At 40.4% G+C, this 24,660-nt stretch overlaps 1 protein-coding gene across 3 annotated transcripts in view; it reads left to right on the top strand.

The window, feature by feature from the left end:
• The window catches only part of ATP8A2 (ATPase phospholipid transporting 8A2), a 313,460-nt gene that overhangs the window by 1,140 nt on the left and 287,660 nt on the right, over positions 1-24,660 (top strand). Inside the window, exon 2 of one of the 3 annotated variants that reach the window (XM_074535257.1) lies at positions 9,742-9,889. The exons of the other annotated variants lie outside the window; for them this stretch is intronic. The gene's annotated coding sequence lies outside the window, so the exon portion shown is untranslated. The remainder of the gene's footprint in view (positions 1-9,741; positions 9,890-24,660) is intronic. 3 annotated transcript variants of the gene reach the window in all.

The raw sequence follows: 24,660 nt of genomic DNA, 5'->3' as shown, positions 1-24,660 counted from the left end.
AGTATAATGCTGTTTCAGCACTTTTTGTTTCAATGAGAAATGTGCACATTTCCTGATCAGATCTGCTTTGGGTTAAATCTCAGAGCACCTTGGAGAGCATTTGCTGGATTGCTTTTGGATGATGCTGTATTTGAAGATGTCCTTTAGCCACTCATGGCTGTTCAGCTCATGGAACCAGGCTAGAGCTAGCTGAAAGAAGAAAGCCACCTTCCCTTTGGCTCCTCTGCACAACCTGGTCACTCTAGTAACATTTTCCTGTTTGGTCTCACTGCTTGGTAGCAAGGACAGAATTTCAGGGACTTCTGCATAGCAGCTGAAGTGGGATGCTGAGCAAAGAGCTGTGTAACGCCTGCTCAGAGGAAATGGTAAGATTTCAGGGTAGGATTTAGCATATTACCAGCTCTACTTATCTTCAGCCTAAGCCATTCAGATGAAACAGTTGCAGTTAAGCAGATTCCACTTTCCAGTGATTGGGGGTATGTCCACTTCTGCAGTCCGATCTGAAACCCTGTCCTGTGATAAGAAGGCTCCTTTCCCAGAACTGCAGTTTGGCAGATCTTTTTGTGACTTAACCTTTGTAATCCAAACCTAGGCTCCTTTCAGTGCTTGGCACTTGGAGAATGTTTAGCTTCAGTGTAGCATACATAAGGAGTTTAAGCTTCAGCTTTTGTCAATGACAGAATCACAGACAATGGGTTGGAAGGGACCACAGAGGGTCCAACCTCCCTGTTCAAGCAGGGTCATCCTAGAGCACATTGGATGGGATTGTGTCCAGAGGGTTCTGGTTCAATATTTCCAGTGCTTGGTCATCCACAATCCACAGTCATACTCATGGATCTAGGTGGTTAAGTTGTGCCTCGATGAGCTGGGTGGTTGGGGCACCCAGATCTTCTAGTTTGGATTTATCTGTACACAGACTCAGACTTTTACATGTTCTCTGCGTGTCACATAAGAAGAATCCAAATTAGCTGATACTTTGAAGAAAGGTGGGGGTTGCTGGTTAGCATTAAGATCAATTTCTAGCTCTTGAACAATGTATTTCCTATATAGAATATTTCCAAGGGGAACAAGAGTAATATCTAGTATTAAGTTGATTGTGGTTTGTTTAGTACACCAGAGCCAGCTCTGGTGACTTAGGACAACCAGAACCAATCTCTCTGCCACCCAGAAAGTCCTGCCTTCCCCATTCCTGTGCATTCCCACTGCCTTGCTTGTGTCAGCAATAGCCATCAGATGGTTACCTGTTCACCAGGATCAGTGCTGATGTGGCTCACTACCAGCCTGTATGATCTGAACGCCAGCAGGGACCAGACACAGAAAGGCAGTAGCTCTGTTTTTCACAGCATGTTGTGGCTTGGTGTGCAGACCCGCTGTTTTGGGGGGCCAAACAGGTTCAGGTGAGGGGCTCTGGGCTGTGTGAACGCAACTGTAAGAGCATACATTTGGAGACTGAGCCACAGGCCACTGACAAGCAGTTCAGATGTGGTTGTGTGGTGGTACTGCAAAATCTCAAGACCCTTCTGAGCTGAATGGTGTGGAGGGAGAACCGGTCACCCTATTGTGATCCTTAGTTAGGGTCAGGTAACTGTCTCTATCCATTGCAGGTTTTTTAGCATCCATGTATCAAAATGTTCACTCTCCTTTCCTTTTTAGAAGAGAAGATCTTTCCTGCTCTGAAGTCTTTTAGTTTATTTGCTAGTTTTGTTTACTTTTGAGGGAGTTTTGGTAATCTAAAGTATTAGGTTTTAGTTTGGGTCACTGAGATTTATTTTCATACCATGTAAAGCATTTCAGTAGCTTACAGACATCCCTCTTTAGTCAAGAAGAACACTGCCTCAGTGATGGTCTAACAATATCTTTTCATCTCAGATTTTTGACCCTCCTGCACTTGGTAGTGTGACTTCCACATGTGCTAATACAGTATAAAGTGCAACTGGAATATTTGATAGAGTTTTAAACCTAGTTAACACTGGTATAAAGCACTTGCCGGAAAAACAGATGACATGAAAAGGAGAATTGAGAGATGGGAAGTCACCTTCTGCCACTCAGATGATCACTGTGCTTTTTTATACATTTGCTCATTAATTGATTTTGTTTCCTTGTTCAAGTAAACCTTTTTATTGCTGTAATGTTGCGCCAACTGAGCTAAATTGATTAGATTTAAATTATTCTCAAAGTCTCTAGCTCCTTACTGTTGTAACCACAGACATCAAAGACTAACTTGTTCTTCTCCTTTCTCCCTCCTTAAAATCACTAAAAATAAGAAACTGTCAATAAGACATTGGATTACAATGGCATTTTTATTTTTAGGGGAAAAAATCGAATTTCAGCTTTATAATGGATTAAAGGTATAACTGATCTCTACATTATTTACTGTGGTCTTTTTCAATTGCTCAGTGATACACATCAGCAAGAAAAGTATTTTTAGTGTAAAGGTAGTAACAGAATCTTCTCTCAGGACATGGTTTTCCATCTACTTTTCCTGTGAAATACTTGCTTATAGTTTATGCTGTGTTTTTGATTTTAGAGTCTTAGTCCTTACCTTGTAAAGGATCTGTCTCTTCCATTTTTCAGAGAAATGTCTATGCAAGAATTTCTTTGTGCTATTTTTGTGCTGTGATATAATTACCATGATTGCAACTGTTGGGAAGCATCACACAGAGCAGTTAAAACCCTATAGAGGCACTTGTACTTTGGTCAAAGCTTTTATCCTTGAGCAAAGATGGTTAAAGCATTGGAATAGGCTCCTCAGGGAAGTGATTGGGTCACCATGCCTGGAAGTGTTCAAAAATGAGTAGACATGGCTCTTTGCTGTAAGGTTTAGGGGGCATGGTGGTATTCAGTCAAAGGGTGGACCTGATGATCTCAGAGGTCTTTTCCAACTGTAATGATTCTTTGATTTTATCTGTAGTCATTTGCAGGTTAGACATAATCCCTATAGATACATTTAAAATGCCCAGGAGCTACAGGTGAAATATGTCATCAGCTCTGCATGATTTACATATGGCTGTTGCTGCTTCAAATGAGGTGTAATTTGGTTTTGTAGAGGCAGGTTCAGGTGGTATAAGGAGCATGGTGAAGGCTACAAAGCTTTAACCTTGAAGCTCGCTCATCACCTCTACTCACAGGATTTGTACATCCTATTTCGCAGGAGGATCAGCAGTTGCCTTGGATGCATTTTTAGGCAAACAACCCCTATGAAGAGATCAGCAAAGTGCTGAGCTAACAAATTCTTTAAAAACTATTATTAAAACTGTTTAAGTAAGAATAAAAGCCCTGAGAGAAATGTACCTGGCAGGAGTAGTGACAGTGGGGACTGACCAGGGGGCTGTACGTCCTCAGCAGATGCTTTAACCACCCATTAGCATCACCAAGAGTCACTGAAACATTGAGCAGGACAATTGCAACCCTAGTGTTGGCACACAGAAATTCTGCTCTGTGATTCAGATTTTATCTGTGGTACGTTCTGCTTTTCCAGGTGAAGACTGAACTGCTACCAGTTTAGTGGCAGAAGTTAGTACTGAATAGACAGACTGCTTCAGTCCGTGTTTGTTCCTGCACACACTCAAACTGTGTGGTGGCAATTCAATGTGTTACAGACCTCCCATTGCTTTTCATCCACATTTAACTGGCACACAGTGCAGTATAATGTGCAGCTCATTCTATCACATCAAAGTCCCCATCCTATTTATGTAAACACCAGTGACAATTATAAACACCAGTGACAATTATGCCTTTTGACAAAGCGCTCATCCCAACAAACCCCATGCTCTACGTTACTATGTTTCTGTAGTAGCACAAAGGGGAGCCTCCTCAAGCTGTGTGGGATCTTGCACGACTGTAAAGTGAGGTGGTGACAGCGACAGGGCTAACTGGAGGCCGACCTGAACTTCTGCTGCCTTTGCTTAAAGCTTGTTTGGCTGTGAGAGTTGGTTTGCATTAGAATCGGAGGGAATTTAAAATACCTCTGCTTAGGACACTCAATTAGAAAAAGGTGACTTAGGCATATTTATATGGAACAACTTCATAAATTACCAAGATCCTAGGTAGAGTGGCAGAAGAAACATTTTTTCCCTACTCTGATGGGGGAGGTGACACTATTAATAAATTCATTAAAGATCAAAGCACTCAGATGATAAGGAATATGTTATTTAGGAGTTAATTGAGGACATAAGAGATTTAACTACCCTTCTGTTTCTAGGATCAAATGAAATGAATGTATTTAATAAAAGTTTAAAATTCCACTTGCTGTATAGCCAATATATGAACTCTCTTATGCTACTTGGGTATTCATAACTCCATTGAAACGGACACATGTACTGCCTATTTATAGAAACTGTTTTATTCCTTCTTTGTGCCACTCTCTCCACAGGACTCTTGTTTCAGATTTTAGTTTTCCAGCAGTATCTGCTTTTAGTCTACTTCCCTGTGCTGGGTGAGTCAAGTTTCTCCTTTTCTGGCCAGACCTAAAAGCACTGCCCTACTAGTGTGATTTGGCAGAAATGCCACTCTAGTTCCATGAAGGATTAAAATATCTAACAGTGAAATGACTGCAAGGAAATCTGCTTGTCTGTTCAGGGTCCTAGAATATCACCAAGACGATAGAACTGCTGGGTGTACTTCCTTATGGAACTCACTGGGCAAAGAAAGAACAGTCATTTAGTATTGCACATCCGTTGCCACAAGGTCTGAGTGCAGTCTTGATCTCTGCCAACTCTGCAGGGTTTTTTTTAACCTGGGAATCTATGGCTTTGTGAATGATGTTGCTCTAAAGCATTCCCTTTTTTTGTTACCATTAACCCTCCTTCCCTCTACAAGAAGTTTTAAGCTGTTTTAAGAAGTTTAAGCTCCCATTGACTCTGGATGGAATTTTGGATGATCACTTGAAAACTGATGTCAGCATCTAGAACTGATCACTCTCCAATTAGCAATTCACAAGGCATTTTTATTGTAGTGAAGCCTTGCTGAGGGCCCTATAGAACAACCAGGTCATCTGTTTCTGCTCTTCTGGAAGGTTGTCAAGTGATGCTCTGTGGGTTTTGCTACAGGGCAGCACTCTTGGCTGGTTCATTTTCCTTTGGCCAGTCTTGTTTGAGCTGTCAAGTATGGCCTTTAAATAATCTTTGAATCTGACAGAGCTGATTCGCTACTTGTGAAGCAATATCATAAGCACCTATGTTAGCTTTTTCACAGCAATGGGAAGGTGTTCCAGGCTTGTTTTCCTGTACCATGTTGTATTGTGACACATTTTAATTAAGTCTGTAGTAGTACAAATACTAGAATATCTGTTACAGACAGTATCTGTAGAGACTGATTGCCAACATGTTCTTTTAAGGGATAGTTAATCTCAAAGTCTTTTGGCACATATACCTGGTAGAGCAGAGCAATATACTGGATTTTGAAAAGGCAGTTGAGTATCTCTGCAGCAACATCTTTCTGCTTCTGGGACAGCTCTTCAGTGTGGCTTGCCACAAATATTTTCCTTTCAGTCTCTTATCTTTTCCAGCTAAGCTAGTTAAGCCTTTTGGAGCAGTTGCAGGTATGTAAGACATGGCATCTGAGAACTTTAGATAACTGATTCTCAGCTGGTGCACTCAAAGGATAATTTGGGAGAGATCACTAACACAGTTGAGGAGTCGGAAAAAAACCCCAGATTTTACAAAGTTTGGGGGTTCATTTTTAGTGCAAAAATTAATTATCAATATTGAAAATATATTATTTTCAGTTATTCCAATATTTGTTAGGAAAGCTCTCAGATTTTTGATTAGTATTATTGCCAACTTTTCATAATGAATCCTGCCCACCACAAAAGTTCCTGGACAGTTTCTTTCCGACCCCAGGATTGGATATGTGCCTGTCTGTTTTGAAGTTCCTGGCTGTCAGACTGCTGGCTGAGTGGTAATTACATGCCAGTAAAATTACTGGAAGATACAATGGAGCAAAAAGACCCAAAAACAAAAGATGCAGAGCTTTGTATTTCAAGCCAAGGTGTGATAAGGCAAAGCTGACATGATTTTAATGGGTGACCCAGTCCAACCACCTATTTGGATTCCTCACAGAAGTGACACAATCCCTATAGTTACAATATCACATCCATGTACATGACATTCACAGGAGGTTTTCCTGACAGCTGCAGGTGTAGTTACCCTACACCTTTTAGTGAGCACTAAATCCAGTTTAAATGAAGTGTCACTAAATTAGTCTCAATACTCTCATATTGTGATGAAGAATCACAAGACATACTGTGGATTTTAAATTCATTTCTGCTGATATCCCCCTTTTGTAGGGTGTTTTTGTTAATTCTAGTTCTAATTAACAGTTTGAAAACTCTTGCCTTGTATTAGTGCAAAATTAAGGTAATGAGGTAAGGGGTATTAGTGCAAAAAGAAGGTACTGAGAACTTGTCTTCCACTTGTCTAAAATGGAAGAGCCATGATTTTATCAGTTCATAATGGATCCAACAAAATGTGTCAGTTTGTTTTAGCTGAGGGTTTGGTTTGATGAATCTGCCTTCTTTTAGAGTGCTGGAAGTCAGGATTAACACAAATTTAATTAGTGTATAGGTTCTGTAAAGGAAAGAAGGCAGCCTGACATCTTGTTTAAAACTGTGAGGTCTTGATTTTTAATTCCTGATTTCTTGAATGCAGATGACCAAACCCATTCATTTGATTTTTAACAAATGAGGAGGTAGTCAGAAAGAGTGAAAGCAAAGTCTTTATCTCCTTATAATAACATCACCCTAATAAATTTTTCTACTTTGAACAGAAGGAGGGCTCAGGTGTTATCTCTTGTCAACGCAGCACTGTTCTGCCTATTTGTACAAAACACAGTAAAGGCATTCTAAGATTCTGTGCCTGTGAGATCGGGGAACATTCAGCCCAATGCTTATACAAAGGATATGTGAAAAAGTACCCCAGGCTTTTTTGTGCCTTCAAATACTCTAAGCATACATCACCCTACTTAACAGATGCTGTTTATTTATAAATGGGAGAAAAAAGATTCTGAAAGGGTATGTGCAAAGTCAACATCAGCCACCAGAACTCTGAAACAGATACAGAGGTTACATCTGCATTTGTCATATCAGTTACACAGCTGGGAATCAGGATTTAACCTGGAAGCTTGAATCTGAATTCCAGATGAGATTTAGTCAACATTCCTGCATCACTGGGAAGGCTCATCATAGTTATTGCTTCAGTGGTCCTGTGGCTACTGAACTGAAATATATCAAATGACATCAATGCTGGTGCCTTGTTCTGAACTGGGACAAAGAGACAGAGGAATTAAGGTATGCAGGTGCTGCCCAGGCTGGGGAGGGCACCACTTCTGCTTTACAGATTAACAGTCAAATCTTCTTCCCAGAGTTTCACTAAGACAAGTCTGCATCTGGAAGCCATCCTTGTGCCATTTACCTGACTGGTCACAGGGGAACAAAGGAGCTTTCAACAAAAGCCTAGCAGGCAGACAGGAGGAGAGAATGCTAGCCCTGCCCCCGCCAAATTTATCCCAATCCTGCGCTGCCTGAAGAGGGGGCAGCATTCACTATCACTCCTTAACTAAAATCCTGATCCCTGCTGAAGTTTTCCCACAATCTTCAGTAAAAAAAAAAAAAAAAGAAAAAAAGTGAATGCCCTCTTTTTTATCGAAGTAATGTTATTTACAAATCTGAAATTTGTCATTGAAGAGTTTTAAAACCCTACTAGTCATCATTATGGTAACAAAGTGGGGTGATCAGTCTTCAGAAAGAGAAAGGAGTGGCTAGAAAGATCTGAAATATCTGAGGAGAAAGAGTTAACTTCTTACAGAAAAAAAAAAACCCCAACCTGCGGGGTCTGGGTCCCAAATTAAGACACTTTAGGAAAGTACAAGTATCAGTCATTACTTAGAGTTATTTTGGATCCATTCCCTCTTGTGAAATTGGAGTTGGACATTGGGTTTCAGCTGGGATAGAGCAGCGAGCAGCTGCATGGTACTTACTTTCCAGCTGGGGTTAAACCACGACATATTTTGTCAGGTCTTTCTGTATAGTGTTGAGCTCCCATAATAGGAAGAATTAAAGATACATTTTCTGGAGAAAGTGAGCTTCCTGCTGTGAGTTGCAATGTCACTAAAGTTGTCAGTGAGCACCGATGAAACTTTCCCTAGTGCCTTCTAGGTAGCCCCTGTGTCATGGGTCTCTCAATTGGGACTGTGAAGACAGTATCTTCCACACACAGCATGGCCCCAATACCATTCCCTCTCTCGTGACAGAGTGGGACATGTGCAAAATTCCAAATCCAAAATCCCACAGTAGACCCAAGAAGGCCTCTTTAGTTTCAGGATCTCCACTGAAAACAAGAAGTCTGGTTTGTGTCACAGTAGATGCACCTGCTTTAAATCTCTGGCCATTTCCACCCCTGACTCCATACTGTTCTCCCTCAAACGTGCTTAGCCATGTTGTTTCTGGTAGGAGTTCAAGTGAGAGACTTCAGCAGTCCTAAACTTTCACCATCAACAAATTCTGGGCTGCAAAGAAGAAGCTTCTGCAGTCCTCAACACTGGATGGTATTGTTGAGTTTTGGCCTGCCAGCTAATTACTTAAACCATTTTCTTTGAGGGCTTTCTGCCAAAACCCCAAAGAGAGAAAAAATGGGAATAAAATAGCTGTAATAATAAATCTGATATGATCTGGTTGAGATAATGCAATTTGTGTTAGTGCTAAATAGCAGGGGATTTAAATAATTTAGTATTCATTTTGGTACTTTTTGGTTCATTAGACAGCCAGATTCCCAGGGTGTATGTACTTGCCATTCCTGCTAGGAACGCTGTTGTTTACAGAGACATTAAACTCTCTTATCAGTGTCATCTTTTATATAGAGAAATCCTGACAACCAAGGACAAGAGTTAATCTTAGATCTTCTTCCTACCAGAAACCTCCTCCCTTTTTTTAAAATTAAAGTCCCTTCTTAAGACACCCAGCACTTCACAGACAAGCATCTTGGTGAATTTCTGTATCATTCTTTTACAGGTTTCAAATCATATCAGAACAGTTTTGCCCTCTGATGAGATGAAAACATTTATATTTCTATGTACCAGTTCACATCTTGTCAGGTGGTACTATTGGAGAGTTCATTGTCATTAATTTGGGACTCAGCAACTGCAAACAACCATATTTTTAATTTTCATCAGAACTAGTACACAAACTAGTGTTCATTAATAAAATGTTAGTATCCTAAGCAGAAGCCACAAGATTTACTGAGGTAGAGAAAAGTAGCAGTGATGTGGTAGCTCCTGTCTTTGTGAGGAGCTAAAACTTTTTCACTGCAGTTTCAAGTATTCTGTCATCATTGGTCCAGAGCAAGGGAATAATTTTAGTTTTCTACTTCAGAGGGCAAGGTGAAGATCACAGGCAGCTACACAGTGTTTGTATGGTGCTCAGAAGCAGAGGGTCGTATACAAAAATATTTCTTTAGTCAGGTGAATTTACAGCCATTAGATTTACTTTTATTTTTTCACAGTTGTCATCTGGCTTTGGTGGTGTCAGACCTCACGAAACTAAGTACACCTGGATATTCTGGACAAAATAAACAGAACATGACAATTTATTTAATCCCCTGCTTCTTAGAAACGTTAATTTTTACAAGGTAATTTTATAAACTGTATATCTCTAGGTTTTTTGGCATTATTTTTTATTGTCTAAGTTGTTTATTAACAATAATTCTATATTGACATAAACAATTCTAATAAGAGAATTGATATATTCAGTTTTGTAGACTAAAATTTGAGAAGAGTGATTAACAACCTGAAGAAAGGGGGAAGGGAAGTTCTACATTAAGAAGATTGGCAGTGCTTCAGAAGACTATGCTGTGACTGAGGCTACAGCCAAAAATAGAATTGGATTAACAGAAGAAAGGCAAGTAGATAAAACTAAGGTCAAAGCAGAAATAGATGCTTTAGAATTACCTCATGCACCAAAAGATATGAAGTGATATTTAAGGAGTTTTCCTATTATATGCACCTATAATGGAAAAATCAACTTACAGTAAGAAGCACTATGAAAAATGACTCAAATAATAAGTTAATTAAGAAGAACTAAGCTTTAAAATGGGCAGAAAAAAATTACAATAACATTTTCTGATTGTTTGTACAGGCTTTAACATGCATGGTATTACACGTTAAACTTTGGAAAAAAAGAAAAGCTGTAAAAGACAGCTGTAGCAATACTAACACTTACAAAAAGAAACAGTAAAAATACCATTAGACACTCTCATTGAGGTGGGTTACAGAGTGACAAGTCAAACTCAATAGGTTGTGCTTTAACTCCTCCCCAGAAAAAAGGCTTAGCTAGGTAACAAGTTCTACCTGATGACAATTATTACAGCTCTGTTTACACTAACGAGCTCCAGATGCATAATTAGTGGGGGAGAGAAGCTAATGCACACAGATAGGAAGACTTTAAAAGGGGGGAAAGTAGAAGAAGGTCATGTCTGTAGAGATTTTTGGTAAGATAAGCTATAGTGTTTAGGAAGCTTGTCCTTTCTTGTAACTTTGAATTCCAGTCAGATAAGTTGGTTTCAAAGCAGGGAAGGTTGTGCTTGTTTGAAAAATTCATTTTTGTTGTGTTCAACTCTAATGCTCTGAGGTAGATACTGACTATCTTTTCTACATGGAAATGATGAAGATCTGTTTTCTTGATAGGAAGGTTTACTCAGAGCTAAGGTAACGATCTACTAGTAAGCAAGACCTATGTTTGCTTTTATTGTAATGACTTTGTTCCTTTATTTCTGATTAGATATTGCTTGATAAAAGCATAGTCAAAACCTAAACCCTGAGAGGAAACACTTACAAATTCATAATTCTTTCCTGTAATTCTGTGTTCCTGTGTGACAGGAGCACTACAGTGATGGCGCTCAACAACTGCATTGTAGGAGTTATGTTAAAGATGAAAGGTATACTTGCTTAATGCAAGAGATTCTTTCAAATTCCTTGGCATGCAGGGCACATTACTGACAAGGAGCTGTTGTTTTGATGAGGAGCCCAGTATTAAGACAGTAACTGAATGGGAGGGATTTCTCTCCACTGAGTACTTCTGCTGTTCACTGCAAAGTAGAACAGCTGTGTGGAAGCAGTGTTTCAGTAATATTTCTAATGACCTCTAAACATGGAATAGCAAATTAATGCTTATTAGTTTGGGGCTTCTGCTCATATGTGAACAAATAATTTCTGTAATAGTCTGTAGGATGAAGAGAAATAAGGCTTACAGTCTTCCAGAAAAAACTACTATATGGAATTTATCTCCAGTAGTTATTTCAGAGAACTAAGTATTTGCTTTCATCTTTTTTGAAAAAAAGGGAGTGGGTATGAAATGTATATTAGGGGTGAGAATGACTATTTCTCTTTCAAAAGCTGTTTCCTCTTTCACAAAAAGACTTAATCAATGGGTATAAAATCCAGGAATGGCTATAGGTTAGGACTGTCTGAAATTCTGTCCTGAAGAGTGTAGCATCTCTTGGGTTCATCATCTGAAGTCTAGCTGATAAGCCTTTCCTAGGAATGGAACACCAGTGCTTGCTGTGCCTCAGTGGCTGCACTGTCACTGGAAATTGAGTCAGCTGGGTGGTGGTATTCAGCTTTCAGCAGTGGTTGGTTGATTTAGGCTTTTTTTTTTCCCCTTCTCTTCCCTAGGGCTACTGTTTAATGAAAAACTCCTCCAGTACCAGCACATGAGTCATAGACATAATTTCCTCTAAATTTGCAGCAGCCTATGCAATACTAGATAATTAAATATTGAAAAGGTCTGTGATTCTTGTCTTTGCTCATTCTAGAAGCAATTGCAATAAAACTCTATCTATTGTAGACAGGTATTGGAATGTCTCAAAAGTGACAGATGGATACAGTACAAATGTACTTAAAATCTCAGAAATGATGCAATAGGTCAAGCTGAATCCTGATCCAATGGAAAGCAAACACTTAATGTTTTGGCAATGACAAGCTTTGTGTGGACCCTAGCAGGAGACCTGTAAGGTTGCAGGCTCAGCAGGTCAGGTCAGCATAACTCTGCCTAAATCAAATTCACTGTCACCAGTCTGCAGCAGTTCGGGGTCTGAGCTATCAGATTACCAGAAAAATTTGTCAAAGCATCATAATGTCTCTTCTAGAGATCAAGCCACTGAGGCTATTATCTCTCTTTGGGGGTGGTGGGTGAGAGGAGAGAATATTTTTAAAACTGATCCAGTACAGATGCTGCAGACAACATAGCTGTTCCAGGAAGAACAACCCGCATAAGAAGGCTGGGATTTTTAAAATAAAAATACTTTCTTGGGGAAAACATCTCCAGCTATGCTTATAGTATAGGACTTTGGCATAATAGTAGCAGGTGGCTGCAGCATTAAAATAACTGGTAATTATATTTTTCATATAATGTGCTTCAAAGGAAAAAGGAAGAAACCACATGAGGTTTTAGTTCGATCAACTTTATTCTCATCCTTGGTCTGGTGTTTTGGCTAAGGCTGCAGAGCAGAGATAAGACTGACTGATACTGCAAACCTGTAAGCCTCTCTTATCTGTCAGTAGTGCTCTCTTCCTGACAGGGACAGGCAGAGGCGTGTGATGGCAGTTTTTTTCCTTGTCCTTGGTTAAACATAGAACTGCTGTTGAATTTTCTGTTTTGTAGGTCTGTTTATACATCCATTACTCTGAAAATAAACTTGTCCTACATGGACGATGTTCATTAAGTTCACAAGTCTGTTCTGAGCTTAGTGCACATATATCTTTGTTAAGCTGCCCTAAACATAATTAGCTGTGTTCTGGCTTTGGTAGCTCTTGGTGATACAGATCAGTTGTAATCAATATAAGAGGTTCTGCACTAGATCCTTCATTTGGTGGTAGAGGCTGGGAGTGCAGTAACTACCCTTCCTGGTCCAAATATAAAAAACCTGAAATGTGGATGCCCATTCTTCCATCCCCTTTGCTGCAGCTCTTGGACAGGTGGGAATTTCTGTCTGGTATTCCAATTCCCCTGGAAATTGCCAGGGAGCAGTCTTCTGGGAGGACTGCTAATTCTCACACCAGCATATTTGCTCCTGTTTGAAGGTGCCTTAAACAGAAGAAAAATGTCTTTTAGAGCCAGAAAATGGCTGAGCAATGTGCAGCCTCTCTGCATGCCTTGTGCTGTGAGGGTGATAGAGGACAGCAGAGTCTCTCTGCCATGTATCTGTTATTCCAAGAGCTCTGGAAATAGTTGCTCTCAGGTTTATGTTGACTTTCTGCTAGTAACAGGCAACTTCATGATGTCCACGCTGTATTGAGGATGGCATTTCTTGTTGCTCTCATGGAAGCTGTGTCATGAGTTTGTGTGGGTTATGCTCATATTTCTGGGGTTCAGTGCAGTCTTCTACATGGTTATGAAGTGTTCCCTTCATCATGTGGGACTGCTGAACAGTCCTTGTTCTGAAGGAGGAGGGCTAAAATTTTCTTTTTGTTTAACAAGACAGTATTAATTTTGTTCCTGTATTATGTCAGACTTCAATGTAGCTAGCAGATATTAAATTAGACAAATTACTAAAAGATAAATAAGGACACAATAGACTAATTTTATTAGTTGCTACACTATGCAGTTACATGCTGTTTTCTGCAGGGCATTTAGATGCTGCATGAGACATCTGAAAGTATTTTACAATTAGAGAGAATTAATTGGTTGCCAATTTCCTCTCTCGAATGCTTCCATTAACAGTCCCACTAACATTTGTAGTGAACCTTTAATGAATACAATAAGCCACATAACCCATATGAGCCTGCATGGCTTGGTACATGATAGGTTCTGTAACACTACCTTGCAGTCATATTTTCTAAGTACTTCATCAACAACTTGATATGATTATTTTTAAAAAGCTGCCTCAGTGGAGAGAATGGACTATAACTGAGTTTACCAATGTTATCTTTTTCATATCTGCTTTGTTCTGTGTTAAACACATTTGGAGAATGGCAAAAATAGCAGTATAGTAAGGATGTAGTTGATTAATAATGTGCTATTCTTAGTTTAACACTCAATCCTTAGAACTTTTAGTATAATGCTGGGGTACCCTCTTAGGAAGGCTAATTTTGGTGGCTTGAGCAAGCCCTTAGCAATGCAGATGGGATCTGCTCCATGCCAATTCAAAGGAGTGTCTAAGGTGAGGGCTTGGATGTGTATGCCTGTGCTGAGCAGCAGGACCTTCATCTAAGGGAGTCAGGATGAGGTAACATTAGGCCTTGCTTCTGCAGTAGCCTAGTCACTTCTTCCTCCAAGTCATCCTTCCCTGGTGTCTTCTGCACCACTTGTCTTGTTGCTATAAGCAGAGAGCAAGTGTTTGAAGAAATGCTGGAAGTGAACTTTATGCTTGACTGTATCCATCAGTTGGTCCTTGATGATAAAAATTGCTTCTAGATCAGTTCCTCCCATACAATAAAAGGGATATATGGGTTTGAGACCCAGAGGTTTAAGGGAATTTATTTAAACCCTAATTCCCTGCTTTGTAATTGAATGTCTTCTTGCAAAGGCACTTTCAGCTGTCTTGTATGCCATATAGGTGTGCTCAGGGTATGCCCATATGGTCATGTATTTAAATGTTTTCCTGAAAACTGGTGTTCTGCTAAGATCCTCTAGAGTATGGACTTCTGGTTTTGGAGATGTTATGTTGCTGTTTTGGACAAACTTGGGTTTAAAAGATGAGATTTTTAGGGGATTTATTAAGGGTGAATTGGGAGTTGTCCTCGAGGGTGCCGAGGGAGCCCCACTGTTTCAAAGCTGGCTGCACTTTGCAGGGCCACTCTCTCACAATGCCTTACCTCTGATCAGCATTCAGGGTGTCTAAGCAGCACTAGTGAGGAAATGGTGCTCCCTGAGACATGGCTGGCTTGCTGCTGGCTGAGCCCTTCCCGGTGAGAGAAGCTGTTGGTGGTGAGATGAAGACATGGTGTTGGATTTGTTGGGCTTTTGCAGTAGGATCTGTCACAAACTCTAGAGGGCCAGCATTGATTGGGTTGGTAGTAGAGCTGCAGTCTGCCATGTTTTGTTCTTAAGTGTTAAAATATTCCCTGATACTTTTATCAACCCATACCTGATCAAGGCAAAATATTCATCCTTGTGCCTGCATAAAAGAGAAGATTGCTTTGAAGAAACAGGACCTTCCTAATGTATGTTTTCCTTCTGCTGAGCTCTTCCATGATACCTGTGCACGTGTGGAGACACGAGAAAAAACCTGACTTCCTGAATAAATTGTTTTCCCAGTGCTTTTACATTTTAATAAAGCAGTGGGATTGTCTTTGTGGTCTGATTGCTATTGGTTGAAGAAAGTTTAGTAGCCCTTCTCATCACTCACCTTACTCCATTAAGGGTAGGAGCAGCTCTGTCCGTACATAGCTGTTGTGAGGTGCTGCCTTGCAAGCAAATGTCTTGTCTAAGCTCCCTCTGACAAATTCAGTTCATTATCTGCAGCCTAGTTCACGAACCATGTCTGAACAGTGAATACTGCAATATTAGCATTGCTAGTGGTGCATTTTGCTTGCTGCCTTTCCTCTTCCTCCCCTGCTACCTCTGGGTCAGCTGAGGGTACCTGCTGATGTCCTGGGTGTTTGGAGCAGAGCTGCTGTGTAAATAATTCATAGGGCTTAAAGGTTTAAGGCAAGTCTAGTTAGAGTGGGTAATCTGAAGTTGAATAATGGCAGAAGATGCCCACTACAGGTTTTTCATCTGATGCAAATCGGGATTTGGGTAGAGCTGTTCTACATCTCCTTGTGGTAGCTGAAGCCAGTTTTCCCCAAGTTATGATCAGACTGCTATCTGCAGTTGCTAGAACAGAGCTATCTCTACCCTGTAGCCTGCTTGCCTGCTGTGGGTTCCTTTGAGGTCTTTGGTGGTGATGGTGGCTTTTTTTTTTTAATAAAATATTTTTATATGTGATGATGATTGCCCATAAGGGAGTTTCTATGGATCCAGTAATCATCAGAACATTTTTATGAGAGGAGTGTTGGGGCTGCATTGCACCTTGAGAACCTGTAGGGGAAAGACTGTGCCTGGTCTCTTGAAGTCACAAGCACAGAGATTCAGTGTGTTACCTCTGAATCTTTAATGTCTGTTGGCCAGCCACCAGCTGTTAGGCTGTAGGGCTTTGTTAGGCAAGAATTGGTAAGTGAGGCAGTTTGCTTTTGGATTAGTGCATGTGTGGCCTTTCATTTTAAAAGGCATTTTTGTACCATACTGCCATTCATGCCAGGGTATGAAGAATGCGTTTCTTTGCTTCATTTTGTCACTCCAAGAAGATATTGTTAAATGTTTTTATTGTTCCCATTACAGATATTTAGCATTCTTGCCCCTAGAAAGAAAAAAAAAAAAGGTAAATGAACTCCATAGCGTTTTTAATGCTGGCTTAATGTAAGTGCAAATAAATGCAAGAAGATGTAGTGGCTTCAGGCTACTTAGAGCAAGCTAGAGCTATCTTAACATAGTGAATATTTGGTTTTTCTTGGTGTTTACTCGAGAGGATATAAAAAGGATGAAATAAAAATATCTGTTCTCTTTATTGATGGTATTACACTGTATGCAAGTACTTCATCTTCTTTATTGACATCAGTATTTTGACTTTCTGAAGTAGAAGGCCTACTTAATGTGGAAGCAACTGCATTGATAAGAGTGAGACAAAAGCACTGTTTACTGGATTGTAAGGACTATCTATTATAGGCATGCTGCTTTGGTTTGGTGACCCAAGTTAGTAGAGCAGAAGCTAGGTGGCAGGACATGAGTTCACAAAACTGACAATAGTTCACCATGATGATTCAGTATTATCTTTAGAGAATAGATGTATAATAGACATTGTTCCTATTTATTGAAAGGCTGGGTTTCTGTGCATTCTGTGAAGAGGTGATCCAGTAGGGGTGAAGGTAAGTGAGGAGTTGGTTATCTTGCTAGTGAAATTTATGACCTAATTTGCTCCTAGTGCAAACTTTTTTTCCTTTTTTTTTTTTTAAGAACAGTCTTCTGTTAGTCCTGAATGTCTTCATGGAAGTCAGAGATGACTTCAGCTGACAGTGCTGCATTCCTACTATACATGGCAGGGGTGGTCTGGCAGTCCAAGTGCAAAAGTGGCTTTGGGGGTGCAGTTGGCTCCTCTGCCTTGTCATACACTGTGCTGGCAACACTGCAGCTGTGGGCATGCTTACAGTGGGAATAGAGGTGATCTGGCATCTCCTGCATTTCAGTACTGGAATACTGCTCTGGAGTGCTTTGAGGTCAGAGACTCAACCTGTGATATCTGCTAATGTTTGCCTCTGAGGTTTTCTAGCCACTAGAACAGGCATATTAGTGATTTTCTTTGCAGAAAATACAAAAGAGGATTACAAAGTTGGTTTGTCTTTGGTTTAGACTGTGATTGCTTGGTGAATAATTGTTTATGGAAACAAAAGCACTTTGTACATGTGAAGTGCACTTTCTGTAGATAGCACTAAGATAATCTAGAAAGAAAGGTAGCTTTATGGAATGCTTGTTCTCTCTTCCTTTGTATGCCAGATATCTTAAAAAATGCATTTTTTAAAAAGAGAAAAGCTGCACTTGAGTATGTATAGATGGGACAACGTTTAGAGCTGAACCATAAGAAGCCTCCAAGGAGGTGTAATTATGGAGTGAGTGATAGGCAAGTAGTTCTGCTGGTGAAATGTGTATATAATTCTTATTTTCAGAGCGTGCTTAATTTTATCGTGCACTTCTGTTTATCTGTGAATAGTAGTGCAAGATCAAACTTCAAGATGCTTTAATTTCAGCAGGTTGTGGGGGCTTCAGGCCACCATACTCTCACTGTTGTGGGACTTAGTGTGTGTCTTTGCCATGAGCCTTGAGATTGAGGCTTGAAGTCAAATTCTTGAAATGAATTAATGTTTTAGTATCTTGCTGGATTTCTGATGAGAAGATTTCTCAACAACTTGGAGAACTGAGTTATGGAAAGTAGAAAACTTCTCCAAGCTGCATTTTTTTTATTATTTTATAAATTTATATAAGTTTTGAAACTTGCTGGCTGCTGTAGGACAAAGACTGGTGGCAGATGGGACCCAGTACTTTCAGTGTTAGTCGAAGGATGCCTTGCAAAACAGAAGGTAGCATAATCTGGCTGTTTTTTCAGGCTCCCTTTTGGCTCTCTGAAAGACGATTGGAATTTCCTTTCTTCCTTTCTCTGAAAATATTTCCTTGTCAAAAGATGAAGAGGAATATAGAAAGGCTTCCTTTAGCAGGTTACTGACTTGTGATGAATCTCATATTTATTTATTGTAATATATGTTTAAATAAACAGAGTAGATAGGTGAAAAGCTGAGTCGTCTGTAGATCACATGGCAATATAGGCTTTGGTGTGCCATCATGAAATCAAAATTGTTTTACTTTTCTCCTTTAAAATTCCATAAATATGAATTGGCTGACTCATCGCTAATCTCATCAGGATTAAGAGACTTTAATCTTACTCAAACAACATAATAGCATAATGGAGTAAGAGACTGGAAATTGATTTTGCTTGTTTGTACTCCATGCATTTGCATGAAAGTCCTTACTATTTCCTAATTTAAAGCATCCAATCAACAGCTTGGAGATGATCTGGTAAAAAGAAATTTAAAACTGGAAATTCTCTTACTAAATTATTTTAGGTTACACTCTTGAATACTAAGTTATTTGAGGTCTCCATAGATCTGAGCTGCTCTGAGAATTAATTCCCTTCCCAGTCTATGATAGGGAACATGAATCTTTGATTATATAAGCTAGGGAATTACATTTAAAAGAGAACCTACAGCTACTCTTTCATTATTAACAAATGCCTGTTAGAAGAATGGTCTTTCTGACCTCGTAGGCAGTTCTATGCACATCTGTCAATGTTTGCCATATGAAAGCATAAAACTGGTGCTCAATGCAAGTGTTACTTCAGGACTCTTTTGAACAGGTGCTTTATAAAAATCTTGAAGGGATAAAACCTGGAGGAGGGCAAAAAGCAGGTTTCTGAACTTGACAGACATCCAGCAAAGGACAAAGGAATGTTAATTGGTTGTACCTGAACTTTTGGCTGTAAAATACTCTCACATGCAAGTGTAGTAATTATTACCCTGCTCATTACCTGCATTTGAAAAGTTGGCTTCCTGACTGGGAAAATTGAGCCTGAACTGGTGGGTTTTGATACAACAATATTGTTATCTTAAGTCGCTTGAATCCACTGACAAACAGATGCTAAAAGAGGTATTTTTCCAATGTTTCAGCCACTCTGTTCTCTAACCAGCAGCCTCAGGCAGAAGGGATTAAATCTTGTCATTAGATGCTGCCCCTACCAATCTGATCTGTTTTGAGTCAGCATGCTAAAGATTTTTAACCTTTTAGAATGCAATAGAAGTTAAGCTAATAGTGGGTGGGATGGTGAAGTATAATGAATGGAAAACTTGTCAGTTCATCCCAACAAAAATCCTATAAATATTGGTGATACCAAATCTATTTTGAAATTATTGGAACATGGGCTTTCTAATGTAATATTTAAACAAAATGTCATATTCCAGTTGCAAGATGCTGAGAATCCAATTTGTTACATAACAAATACAATTTGTCTAAAAATAACAGCAGAGGAGTACATTCTAGGCTTAAGAAATCATTAGCTGCTACAAGACTTTTTGCTACTCTTGTAGCAATTACTACAAGAGTAATTGCTAATTAGTGTGGTTTGTGGCCAGTACTGATGAAGTCACCAGAATAGGAACAAATGCACTTAAGCCAGCTGTGGCGTTTAGTTTCCTGCTTGTAATCCTTCTCATTGGCTTGCCAGGAACATGGCCAATGTATTGACTCTCTTTCTACACTGAAGTACACAGAATGAAGAGATATTTGCTTTATTGCAAGTTATTAATTGGGTGAAGCTTGGTTTTTAACAGCTTGCTGCATTCTGAGCTGTACTTGTGGCTGTGGGCACTCTGCTGGCTTCCAGTGCTAGATACACACTCCAGTAGTCAGTTTGTGTGGAATGAAGGTGCTGCCAGGGTGTCATGGTTTGAGCCTGGCACAGAGCCAGTGCCCCCCATGAAAATGCCTCACCCTGGTGTCTGCTGTGAGATGTGACCAGGAATAAGCAAAACAGGCTCCAACTTAAACATAAAGGACACTTTATTACTTAAACTACAGGAAAAATAGGGAAAGACCATAAGGAAAAAAGAAGAAAAGAATTGAAAACCTTACAAAACCACTTTCCTCCTCCCCACTCCCTGACTTTCTCAATCCAATACATTCTCTCAAAAACACCAACTGCCCAGCCCGGCACGACACTTTAGTATACTCAAACTGCAGTTTATGAAGAGGAAAGGAGTCCTTCTTGTTCCATAGGCTTCTCCTGGAAACACACTGAAACCTCGGATGCTTCCTTGTCACTTCGGCACCGCCCGGGAAAAAAAAAAGTCCTTTTGCCGCTTGTGACATGTTCCTTCCATGCCCAGTGCTCTCACCACTGAGACATGGCCAGAGCTGCTTTTAGGGTTGTCTTTCAAGGATGCCTTGTCTCACTCCAAAAAGGCACAGTCTCTGCTTTTGGGACATCTGTCCCCCCCATATTTTTCCAACCCCCTGGGGCCGGGGGGTCCTCACGAATGAACCCTCCTGGTTTTGAGGCACTGCCTCCCCCTAAATGCAGTCTGTGTCACAGGAACAACTGAGTCCATGGCTACAAGAAAAAGTCCAGCCAAAAGGCCACTCCAAATCATCTCTCCCCATCCAATCATCTCCACATTCTTTGAGCCAAGGTCCTTGTCTTATCTCATCTCCTATCTCCCTTCTTATTCAGCTTCGAGGAGGATTAGCATTTTTGCAAGGCCCCAATCATGCAAGAAAGGGTTAAAAGTTTTCAGTCTCTGTCGGTCCGGAGCGACTCCCACGCACGCTGCCCACACGCTGCCGCTCCGGCCGGGCACTCTCCCTCCTTCTCCTCCTGGCTGGCTGCTCTCCTGGGGGGGGGGGGCTGGCTGCCCGAGGGCTGACTCTCTGGGATCTTCCACCCTTCCATCCTCGAAGCCCCCCCGAAGCCCCCTCAACCCCATCTCTGTCCAGGCCCCGGGCCTACCGCATGGCCGGCCCCTCCCCCGCCCAGCAGCAACAGGCTGGGCGGGGGAGAGAGATCTGAACTCCTCGCCGCGATGTCCAAAAGAGGGAGTGCCAAGGCAGTGCCCTGCTTTTAACCCCTGTGTATTCTCGGAGGTGTGTCCAAACCCCACTGGCTACACCAGGTGTCAGTATCAAACCCAAAACCTTCATTGGTTTGACCACAGCTTCCCAGAATTCCCACTCCTTCCTGGTCAAACCGCGACACAGGGGCACAGCATATTGTGATCATGAATTTGAGGCTGTAGGCAGAGGAGAGGCTTGAAGTCTAAACTTTAATACTGTTAAGCTGTTTAAACTTCTCTACAGAGTAGTCTTTTTCAAGGAGCACAGATCACTCACTCCCTGCAGAAGGAAAAGCTGGTTTTGCTAGGACTCCCAATAGCTAATGTGATGTTGAACTGTGTCAAAAATATATTTCTGGCCTCCAAAAGTATTTGCATTTCACCAAAAAAGATCAAGCCATAAAGAAGGAGTAGAGAACTTTTTTATAAAGTTGACATCTTGATGCTCAGATGTCTCTGAAGCCATCATCTCTAGAATATGTTCAGCTTCCAGTCTTTAACTTTGCTAGCTTGATTAGTTGCTAAGAAAGAAACTTCAACTTAATTGTAGCAAAATTGTATTATATTGAAAGTAGACTGATAAAGGGAATTTTTGGTGATTGGACAATATGCTCTGAAAGAGACTTGCATAAAATTAACTTAAAAAATTCTCTTCAGCTCTGATCTGTGCTTTTGCTAGGTATGTAGTGACCTGTCAGAACTTGAGAGATTAAGGCCTAAACTTCATCTTTGAACTGAAGAACTTTCACATCAAACCACTCAAAATCATTTATCCACTTCATTCCTGAGCAGTGTGTATACTGGGGAAGGGACAGGACTAACTGCTAGGGTGAGATATTGTCTAGATGAGCTTCTATTCCAGGGTCTCCAACAAACAGCCTCAGTTTTGCTCGTAAGTGTTGTGACCAACACTATTTCAGGCCACTATTTCACTGCTGGGCTGGCATGTTTAGGTACCTTCCTAATATTCCATGCCCTTGGAGATATTTCAGCATGGAGAGAATGTTTTGTAGTAGCCTTCACAAAAAACTTAAATTGAGCAAGTAAGATAAAATTGCTTTCAAGGTTTTTTTTAGAAAACAAAACAAAAACCCAAAAAACTCCAAACAAACAAAAAATAAAAACATACAAAAAGACCCCCAAACAAGCAAAGCCAAAAAAAGTGTTAACTGGCTATATATGTATTTGCAGTTGGACTGAAGTTCTGCTTTGCATTTCTTTAACAAATTTTTCTCCTTTAGAGGTTTGGAACTTTAGGAGGAAAGTAGATCTAGATTTGAAAATCTGGAATTTATGGAAGACTGATAGAAATTCTATATTGATTTCTAATTATTTTATAATAAGGACAACTTCAAAGCTTTGGAAATCATTGTTTAGTACTGTTCAAAGATTTGATCACTGGTCATTTCCAGTTCTGTGCTCTTCTGTGAGGTTACATTTGCAACACAGAGTAACTGCAGTGACAGCAGAGGATGGCAGTAAGCCTACTGTGCTTCATGTTTGGATGCAGTCAGCTGTCAGTACAGCTGGCTGAGCTGAAGTCTGAATGCAGAAGTAGGGGCAGCAGTACTACTGGGGGCAGTGATGCCTGCTGCAGCAGGTGTGGGCCAAAAAGGAGCTGATGCAGGCTCTTGCAGGGGTGTAGGCTACCTTTGTGATCAAAATGTGGGAGACAGAGAATGGGAAAGAAGCTTGTGTTCTGCCTGATTAGGGATGACCCTTCAAAAATTTGTTCTGGTCTATAACCTAATGATAAAAGAGGGATTTTCAAAAATTACTGTGTTCCACAAGGGATGGACTGATTACTAAACGAAGGACATGGTTGGATTTGTGAGGTACAAAGGCTAGGAAAAGGTTAAAATTTAGATAAATTTTTCAGGCTAGCTTTCTTCACCCAGAATGTTCAGTGCTTGTGGGGAAATCTGAAGGCTCATTCAGTAATAAAATGCATAATGGTATCTGTGGGATGAAGAATAGCTCAGTAGGTCTTGGTACCTGTCTGTGATGCACTTGAGTCTTGAAGATAGGGATACTGGCAACAAGTGGGAAGAGTCCAGTTCCTGTTGCATGAAGAAGTTCACCTGTGCTGCCCAAGTGCTGCACAGGTCTGACTCTTATCTTAGCCTGCTGTGCCTGGTGCCTTGGCTACAAAACAGGAAACCTGCGGTGGGGATGGATGTGTTGAGACTGGGTGAATTCACACTTGTGAATTAGAGAGATTTCATTTTCATGTGCTTATGTTGGTAGCTATCTGAAATATTTGCTGTTTGCTGGTGAATCATTCTTTAGTGAATCATTTTAGCTGGGCATTCCTGGCTTATTCCCTAGCATGTAGTTCTGATTGTCAGGATAAACAGCATGACAAGTACAAGGTGACTTTAGAAGCAGATACAAGTGGATATGTAATAAATTGATCTGGTATTTAGTCATTCACTGTGATTGTTGATAAGTTTGCTGAAGTGTGAACAGTTTTCCTGAGGGAGGAATGCATTAAGGAATTATCCAACTTTCCGTTATGTTTGTAAGCTTCTGTTTTTAATCTAGTCCTTTCATATGCACGCTAGGTATACTAAACAAGCAAAAACCTGTTAGGGAAGTGCACACAAAAAAGAAACTTAGATTCAAGTCTGTTTTACTAGAATAAGTGTTGGACCCAACAAGATGCAAACACATCTATTACATCAGAGATGAACATTGTCTTCAGCATTAAAGCAAAACACAAGTACTTCCAGCTTTGATGATACTTCTTATCAGCATTATGTCAAGCTTCTAGCTCACTTTCAAGCAGTGTGTGGGGAGAGGAGCCTGCATTGCAGAACAATCAAGCTGTAATTGCAGGCAATCCTGAACATGTGATGTGTTTACTGTAAAGGGTCAGGGAAGTACTTTTTTTTTTTTGAAGGACCAAAACCAAGCCTCAAACTCCAAAACTCTGAACATTATGATGTCTAAAAAAAGCTTTTGTAATGTTTGATGTCTGACTCATTTTTGTCAATGCTTGGAGCTGCCAGCACTGAGTCAGTGATACTCAGCATTATGCATGGAAGGGATTTCCAATAATAAAAAGCAGTACTGATGCAAGACAGCACACTTGATGGTAAATATGCCAACAGTACTGGCTTAAACTGGTTTCTGATGGCTCTTGAGTATCCTGTATATGGCTTATGGATGTTCTACTTGCTCTGAGAGAAGTTCACAGAGCACACAAGCCATTGAAGGATATAAGGAGATCTAGAAAACTTTGAAATAAGGTAGATTCAGTGTGGCTATGATGGCTGGGATGAGGCTGTAGGGTGCAAGTGGGAGCCCAGTACAGGAAGCAGTCAACACCCACCCTACCTGGCTGGTTTTGGGCCTGCCCCTTCTAGTGCTATTGCTGTACTCCTCTCTAGATGTGTTGGAGGTTCCTCTGCAGTCTGTCAGACCTCATCAGCCTGGAAAAGGTGATATAAGAAGTTTGGGTTCAAGATAGCAGTTCCCTAC

Source organism: Zonotrichia albicollis, chromosome 2 (assembly GCF_047830755.1).
Source record: "Zonotrichia albicollis isolate bZonAlb1 chromosome 2, bZonAlb1.hap1, whole genome shotgun sequence".
Taxonomy (NCBI): Eukaryota; Metazoa; Chordata; class Aves; order Passeriformes; family Passerellidae; genus Zonotrichia; species Zonotrichia albicollis.
The sequence above is the reverse complement of the archived record's forward strand: the minus strand, read 5'-3'. Positions and strand labels throughout refer to the sequence as shown.